Source organism: Antechinus flavipes, chromosome 2 (genome assembly GCF_016432865.1).
Source record: "Antechinus flavipes isolate AdamAnt ecotype Samford, QLD, Australia chromosome 2, AdamAnt_v2, whole genome shotgun sequence".
Classification (NCBI taxonomy): domain Eukaryota; kingdom Metazoa; phylum Chordata; class Mammalia; order Dasyuromorphia; family Dasyuridae; genus Antechinus; species Antechinus flavipes.
Window position 1 is genome coordinate 355,385,849 of NC_067399.1, and position 9,508 is coordinate 355,395,356.

Sequence of the window (9,508 nt, forward strand, 5' to 3'; positions counted from 1 at the left end):
TTCAACGTATAGAGAAATATATGTTTTTAGACAAAGCCATTCTATGGATTTGTTTTAATCGATTATGCTTATTTGTTAAAAGAGTTGTTTTTTTGGGGGGGTGGGATGAGGTGAGAGTAATAGTTTTGTTTTTAATTCAGTATAGGGCATTGGAGGAATATTTAAGTCAACAATACTGATGTACAACAGGGCATTAAAATGGTTTAAAATATGAACTCATTATTTTTCCCCCAAACCCTTCCTTCTTCCTAAATTCCTTATGAATATCAAGGATACCACCATCTTCCCAATCCCCTAGGCTCATGACTTTAAGTTGACTTTACTCTCACTCTTATCCACCAATAGTCAACTTGTTGCTAAGGCCTATTGCAATTACTTTCATAACACCTCCCATATACACCCTTTTTCTCCTTTAACATTGATACTATCCTGGTATAGGCCTTCACCCTATGGCTAGACCATTCTAGTTAGTCCTCTGTTATAAATCTATTCCTATTCCCATTCATTGTCCCCTCAGCTGTCAAAATGACCTTCTTAAATAAAAAGATCTGACCATATAATCACCTCCCCACCCCTATCCTCCAACACACATACAATAAATTCCAATCATGCCTTATCATCTCTAGAATCAAATACAAAGTCATTTGGCATTCAAAGCCCTTTATAACCTGCTGCCGCTGCCACTTTCCAGTCTTCTCACATACTTTCCCACAAATTCTATGTTTCAGTGACTCTGGTCTCCTTGTCATTACTCCAAAAATCCACTATGTCTTTAAAAAAAATTTTTTTTTTAATAAAGCTTTTTGTTTTCAAAACACATGCATGGATAGTTTTCAACATTTACGCTCGCAAAATCTAGCATTCCAAAATTTTTTTTCTCCCTCCCTTTTCCTTACCCCTTCCCCTAGACAGTAAATATATGTTAAATATATGCATATATTCTATACATATTTCCACATTTATCATGCTGCACAAGAGAAATCAGATCAAAAAGGGAAAAAATGAGAAAGAAAATAAAATGTAAGGAAACAACAACAAAAAAGTGAAAATACTAAGTTGTGATCTACACTCAGTTCCCATAGTTCTCTCTCTTTGGTGCAGATGGCTCTCTTCATCATAATACCATTGTGGCCTGAATCACCTCACTGTTGAAAAGAGCCACATCCAGTAGAACTGATCATCACATAATTTTGTGGTTGCTGTGTGCAATGCTCTCTTGGTTCTACTCACTTTATTTAGCTTCAGTTCATGTAATCTCTCCAGGCCTTTCTGAAAATAACGGCTAATCGTTTCTGTTTTTTTTTTTTTTTTCCCTAGTGAATTTATTTTTATTTATTTATCTATCTATCTATTTACTTATTTGTTTGTTTTTGCTGAGACAATTGGGATTAAGTGACTTGCCCAGGATCACACAGCTAGGAAGTGTTAAGTGTCTGAGGCCAGATTTGAATTCAGGTGCTCCTGACTTCAGGGCTGGTGCTCTACCCATTGCCCCACCACTATAGATTTTCATGCCAAGTCTGGATGATTATTTGATCAGTCTGTTTTAGGGGAATACTTTCTCTTTTTAAAAGCTGAGGTTGGACTGGATAGCCTTATGTGTGGAATAGTGACTTATCAGAGTCTCTAACAGTTAAAAAAAAATGCAAAAAGGGATTTATTAAGATCTTGAGAGAAAGGGCAATTCCTAAGAGACAAAGTGTCAGTAGAGGAGCAAAGCACAAACTGCAAAACACAAGATTATAAAGATCAGATGACTGCCCTCTTTGCCCTTGCACTTTGACTTTTTCTCTGGCGGGGAGAGATTCTCTGGAGGGATGTTCAGGCTCATACCCTAAACATAGAAATCTATCCCCAAAACAATAATTAATATTCTTATTTTAACAAACTCTTAAATTTTTCCTAGAGAATTGCTTATGAGCAGATATCGTGGAGAATCTGTTACCCAAATTTCCAAAGCCATCATCACCTTTAAAAGAAGTACTTAAATGCTAATTAAGAGGTGATGGGAAACAGGAGGGGAAATGTTTATCCAAGGCATCGAACACCTGCAGCTTTTAGCTATAACAACTTGTTACTGCAAAGTGTCAATTAGGGCATAGTTTAAGACCATATTCCCATGAGGGATCTTCACTCAGTGTGTCCCATGCATTTTATAACTGAAATTTTCTAAAAATTAGATTCAATAATTTTGAAGGAACTGGCAAGGAGGGAGGGTCTGCTAAACTTCATTTTGATGTAAATTGTGTCCTCTTTAACCTTTGAGGAGGCCCTGAAACTATGTTCTCTTCAACATGTAAAAGAAGGGTGATTCTGGGTCTCAAGCTCTCCCCTGGGGAAATAGCACATCTTTCCCATACTATACCCTTTCCAAGTTAAGTAATCTCATTCAATTGGAGACCTTGACTAGGGACATAATCACTACCCTCTATTGGAATGCCTTAAACAGCTCCCAGTAGTTCAAACTCCCAGTTAAGTGATCTCATTCAATTAGAGATCTCTGCCACTTACTGAGTGGCTCAAACTGCCTCCCCTCATCCCCTAACCCAAGGTGTACCCAATATAACATAGGTTGGTCAAACCTACCTTTGTCCACTGCTGAAGATATTTTCTTCTCAGTGTAATCCACCTTTACTATATAGATTCCCTGCCACTAAGAAGATGGACTTCCTAGTAAGTTGCCTTCTTAGGTGAAATAAAATTCCTTTTGCCATAGATTTTAGGTTTGCAAATTCTTTTGCATAGGACCTGCCACTCTGACCAAAGGGTATCTCCCACCCCAATTGTTGCACCTCATCATTTTCATGCTTTAAATAGCCTTTGTACAGAATAAAGCAAAATTAAATAATTTCCATCTTAATCACAAACTTTTTTCCTGGTTTAGTTAAAACCAGAAAATAATGTCATCAAAGCAGCCTAATGACCTAAAAATTTCATTTAGTTCAAGGACAAAAAGATCTGCTAGTTCCTACATTGTCATGATACTTTCTTTATTAATTCACTTTATTTAAAAAAAAATTCTAACAATCTCTAATTTTGAGAATTTCTAAGTACAATAATTGGTTTATTTCACTAATTAATACATCTATTTATGTTATAAAAAGTTTTAAATAAATATTTTGTTTCAAGTTCATTTTAAATATTCTCACAACTTTAAAGTAAAATCTTCTGAATTTAAATATATATATATATATATATATATATATATATTTTTTTTTTTTTTTTTAAAGTTCTGGCTCATACACACCAGGTTCAATCCTGGGAACCTATCAAACAGAAGTCATTTTTATTTTGGGTTCATTTCTGCCAGCTGGACTTTACTTTGGAACTAATATCAGCCATGATTGTGACTTATGATTATATAAGAAAAATCTACCAGCATTTATTTAATGGCTATTGTCACGTACTCTGCTGAGTGCTAATGATAAAAATGTTGAGATACTAGGAATGTGTTGTGGTATGTCTTCCAAAGAATTTGGGCTCAGACTATTTGCAACCCAAGCAAAGATATTTATTTGGGCATTTGTTTGGAGTAACACAATCAGTGTGCTCTCCTCTTTCAGGGAGGCAGCCGCACTGCCATGATGGAGGATGGTTCATTTATAGGAGAGGGCTTCTGATTGGCTGATGGAAAGATGGCAAGCCACAAGACAAAAAGAGAACTCAGTGCACATACAATTTCCGACCATCTGGCAAGCCACTATTGCAGAAGAAAAAGGACTCTAGATGGATGGGTATGGAGTGAGAGTTGGTTATGAGCACATATCATTTTGGGAAAGTTCCTTCTGTGGTTCTCTGGCCAACATTCTGTTTAAGCTGTATATCAGCTAACTTCTCTTTGGAGAGTGAATGTTTATCACTCTCAGCAGAAAGCTTCTGCTTATATCATTATTCTCCACTTAAAAAGTAGGAACCCAAATCCATTTGGGGTAAGAAGTCAGGGTCATTTCTTCTGTAATTACTTTAAGCTGACAAGGGTTGTAGAGATATCCCTGCTTCAATGGGTCCTTCCCTTAAGAAGGGAAATGGTTTAAATAAAGCTTATTCAGAATCTGAGGGAAGTTCCAATGGGCATAGACTTAGAGAAGACATAGTCTTAGAGAATACATATAGAATACATATAGACATAGTCTTAGAGAATACAAACCTAGTGAGCCGATCCAGGACCAAATATCAACAGCAATAAGACAATGAAGAAAGGGGTTAGGAGTGCTGACAAGAAGGTTTAAAACCAGGAACTCTAGCTCAGTGATCCAGAGGCTGAAAACTTCATCCAGCCATTGGTCCTTATCCACGGTGTTAGTGACACGGTATCTAGATTTTAGACCTCAGACATTGCTTCCATTGAGCTACTGACTATTGACTCTGTTTCTTTGAAAGCACCCATGCAAGAATGGTCCAAAGACACAGCAAACCTAAGAATGAAACTTTAAAAAGAATATTTAGGGTTCAAAGTCTCACTAATTGCAGTAGGTTTGGGCATAATTATTATCAATATCAAATTATCATTACAATAAATTAGTTTACAAATGAAAATTTAGTAGCCTTCTAAAACCACAGAAAAGATTTTTACAATTTTTTTAAACAAATATTTCTTCCTAAACTATTTCCCCCTTTAAAAAAAAAAACAACTTTGAAAATTTATCCTAATTTTAAAAGGAATACTCACTAAACTTTTACAAAACAAATTAGTTGGGGATCTCTAAAATAACAGATATCTCTCCTTTTCAACCTTAAAGCAAAAATAAATTTTTAAAATTGGAATTTATCAAAACTAATTGGTGTTAAATATCTATAAATAACATAAATCCCCAAGTTACCCTAACAAAATAAATTCCTATTCATTACAAACTTCCTAGTTAGCACCTTCCTTTAGTTGAAAGGTGTTTATAAAAAGTTTTTATAAGTCAAAAAGAAAAATGTAACCAATTAAATTAGCTTTATTACAATAACAAGGTTTAGAGGTTTTGCAAGGGTGAATGTTGAAAACTATATGCATATGTTTTGAAAATAAAAAGCTTTAAAAAATAGAATAACACCCCCCCTCCCCAAATAATAAAGTATACTTTTTCTTCCCTTTCTCTTTAAACTTATCACTAGAAATCAAGAAAAATACATTCTAGAATCCCAAGTAGATAATGACTGTGATAGTTCACTTAAAGCTCTAGGGGGAAAAAAGCTCCAAATTAACATATATCCCTCTAACAAAATTAATCTTCAATAGTGAACTTTGTTAAGAGTTGCTTCAGGATGTATATTCATACATATAAATATACAAACATATCTCCTCCACAATTGATAAGATACATGACCTTAAATGAAACCTACCCTACATTATAAATAGGCTTGAAAATTTCACTTCCATTTTGTGTTCTATTTATTCAGCAGGAATGCCACAACACAGAAAACTCTTGTGTAAGACTGATAAGAATTTATGACTGAATGGTTCTAAGAATCCTTAAAAGTTTACAAAGGAGATTTTCTTTATGTGATACTAGTTTTCCTTTTTAAATACCTATGTAAATACTTGATTTAAACAATTACTCCAAATAGTTAACTATCTCATAATTTTACCAAATTACACAACATAAAAAAAATTAGAAATATTTATAATTTCAATTCTTTAGTATGTTTTACACAAAGGTTATTTATTCCAAGCATTTCATATTATGGGACTCACTATTTTCAGTTAATCTATTGTTGAAGATTCTAAAATGACAGTATATACTAGGAGGAGCTTGAAACACATGTTGTCCTCCATTTTGATTCCTTTGAACCCTGGAATAACCTTATTGACTTTTAAATCAAGCCACACAGTTTCATTCTCAATGTTTTTTTTTAAAACAAAGTCAAACTTCCTCACACCGTCTCAACATGTTTAAATAACCTGAAGATGGATTTTCACTCGTCTTTATTTCTCTTTCCTAATTTTTCAAAGCTATTATTCACATTATCCCATGTCTTAACTTTTCAACCATATCCCAGACTGCACATCTTGTTAATCCAATGTTTTACAACAACCCTACTTTCCCAAGCTATGGAGTTAATTTCAATCCAGATAATTCTCTTTTGAATTCTGAATATCTGTGTATCACAAAATTCAAATGTTTTGTAGGAGATAGAGGGTTCCAAATCTCTCATTTTCTCAAAAAGAGATAGAAATCTGCAGTCTATTTCTAGGAGGAAATTTGTGGGGCAAATCCTTAAAAGAAATCCATTAAGACGTTTTTTAGCAAATACAAAAACTTTTAGGAGACATGTTGAAGAATGGGTTTCTGGCTACTTCTGAACCCCATTAACAGATTACAAAAAGCTTAATTGTCTACTTCAATACTTTTTTTTTTCAGAATTTTTCCAAATTACAAACCATACTCACCTTTTTTGTCCTGCTTTTCTTCATCTTTTAGAATCTGGAGAGATTTAATACTTAATTTATAAATCAAGAGCTACATTTCTCTCACACCATTAATCAACATTACTTATAAAAGGAAAACAGCTTTTATAATGTAAATATATATGTGTGTATATATATGTATACATATATACATATATATACACACACATATATTTAAATCATGAAAATCTTAAAGTGATGGCATTCTAGATTGCTTTGTGGCCCCAATCAAAATCTATTACTGTAATGCTGGAGAAACTGAGGCAAGATAGATATTAGAGAGTTTTAATGTTTTATTTATTGGAGAGCTTAATTAATTGACTGGATCAGACTCATGTCTCAAAGTAATCAGTATAGAATATGAGATTCCAGAGATTCTTTATAGAACTTTAGTGATAAGGGAGAACAAAGACAGAAGGGGGGAGGTAGAGTGAGCACTGGATATTCTGATAAGTTGGGAAGGTCTGGAGCCATGATATCTAAAATAGAAGATTTTCCCCTTATCTGAGATTAAACATTTACAATTTATAACCTTAGAGTAGCCAGCCCTAAGTTATATCAATCCTAATGATCAGGAGGGGAGGGGTAGCAACCAGAGGGACAGAACAATTCAGGGAAATTAAGGTAGAATAATTAGGGAAACTGAGGTAGAACAATCAAAGGAAACTGTGATATAATAGTTTTTTCTTCTGAATATTCACATCATTGAATCATCTTCCCCTCGATATCAGAAAGGGCTTAGCACCATAATTTTGAGCACCTCTACCTGGGAGCGGATGAGGCGAACAAGATTAGAAAAGATGCAAGGGCCTATGGCAAGGACAAGGAGAGGGAGAAGCAAAGGTCCCATAAGGGATGTAATAAGGATGGTTAACCATGAGGAGGAATTAAACAGATACTGGTACTAGTTTTTTCCCTAACTCTGCTCCAGTTTTCTAGACTTAAGATTCTTATGAACCAGGGCCAGATTTTCTCTAATTACCTGAGAGTAATTAGCATAAAAGCAGTATTCTTCATTTAGAATGGCATACAGACCTCCACTTTTGCAGAAATAGTAAATCAAGCCCCCTATGATTTTGGATTACCATCTCAGCTAAAGAATAAACCTGGCTTTCCAGTTACGAGATAAATGATTTGATCTGAATTAGATCTGTAGTCATTTGTACACTTAACTCAGCATACCCAGAACTGCCTGGTCAGAAGGGCTGCAGTGCTAAAAGTGGTGGCATCTGCCAGCTCTAGCCCTAATATGAGGGGAAGGAATGGCAGAGCACATCTCTGTCTGACAGACTCCAAGGAGAAAAAATGGGACCAAAAGTAGCTCCATCCGTCCCCTCCTGGAAGAACAGACAGGCTGGGCCAGGATACAGAAAGGATCCAGATTTCTGAGTAGGGTATCAGAGCATGCACACTTAGTCAGACTATTGTGACAGGCAAACCATGAACCTTCAGGGGCATTATACCAAAGTGCAACATCTGTTGAAGATACTGAAATATTAAGGAACTGGGACTACAGGACTGTAAAAGAGGATCAGAAAGACTCATGGAAGCAGTCATAACACAGATTCCTATGCTTTGGAGATTCCCAAGGGTGATTTAAGGTTGTTCCCCGGAATAGGTAGATTGAGAAGTGGTCCCAGGAACTGACTCTGCCAAGGAAATTCCAACAAAATAAGGGGATTCAGAGTTAAAGCAGAGCCAACAATCACGGCCCAGGTGGGGATTTGTGGAGTTCAAATATGAGTGCACTATTGGCAGTAAATCGAGAATGGAGTGGGGACTAAAGCATTTTGGGGGGGCTATCAACTGGAACTGATGGGTCAAGAAAGGTAAGGGGATTTTGGACCAGGGCAAGGTCCAGTGTTGCCAAGGATGGCATTGGCTGAATAAGATCAACTAGGACTGATGTTCTAGGAGAGACTAGTAGGGCAGTCAGAGGTCCCATGGGGCCCTTTGAGGGGTGTGTGTGGAGCTATATGTTGAACTAGGAGGTAGTTGTTGAACTGAAAACTGCTACCTGCCCAGGATCAAAGGGTCAACTTTCGGGACCTCTCCTATTTCTGGTGGGTCAGTTGCTGGATTGTTAGGATGATGTGGGGGATTCTGCAGGGTGGTCTGGGTCTGCTGATCAAAGGTTTGAATGGTCAACTTAAAGGAGTTGTCCCCTGGCAGTAGGCACCACCTGGCATCGAGGCACTGGAGAATCTATGGATGATCTAAAGTAGAAGCAGGGAGCCAAGGTAATATCTACTGTCATAGACGGTTCTAAACCTAAGTAGTAGGTGACAGAAGAGAAAGGACCTCTCTCCAGGTCTCTAAGGGTAATGTGGACTTTGGGGTGTGTGGGTTTTCTGAAGTTTTGGAAAAGAGAGGGAAGAAGAGGAGAACTAAGGAAAGTCTCATGGTATGGCACTGGAATTACAATTCTGGAGAAAGTGGGGAGGGCCCTTAGGGAATCATGTTGCCTCTATACAGACAAATAGGGCAATCACAAACAGTAGTAACAAAGCAGGATTTTCCTGCCCAATATCTTTCAAAGATTTAGGGGAAATCAAGGACCAGAGGAGCTGATCAGTTTCAGTTTCAGGGAAGCCTCACTAATTCTGCTTTCTATTCAGTGGTCACTGCTGGCTTCACTCTGTTGTAATGAATCCAAGTGGGGATGGACTCAACCTTTACAGCAGTAGGCATGGTGAGGATCACAGGATAAGGTCCTTTACACCTGAGTTCCAGGCTGGAGGTATAAAATTTCTTTAGCAGAACTGCATCACCAGGCTGGAATGGATGAGTGGTCTCAGTAACAGGGACAGGAAGAATCTCTCAACTAGTTGTAAGATATCTTTCTGGGTTTTCTGCAGGGCCTATAGAAACTTGATAAAGGAAGAGTTAGAGACTTTAGCAATTAAGTCTTCTCTAACCAAGGGTAGGATAGGCAGTGGTCTCCAAACAGAATTTCAAAGGAAGTAAAACCCAATCTGTTGGAGGTTCTTCTACTTCTAAGTAATGCTAATGGTAGCAGTAAGACCCAGGAGCTCTGGGTCTCTAAGACAAGCTTTGTAAGGAACTCCTTAAGTGTTCTCTCATTCTTTCCACTTGCCCAGAGCTCTGCAGTCT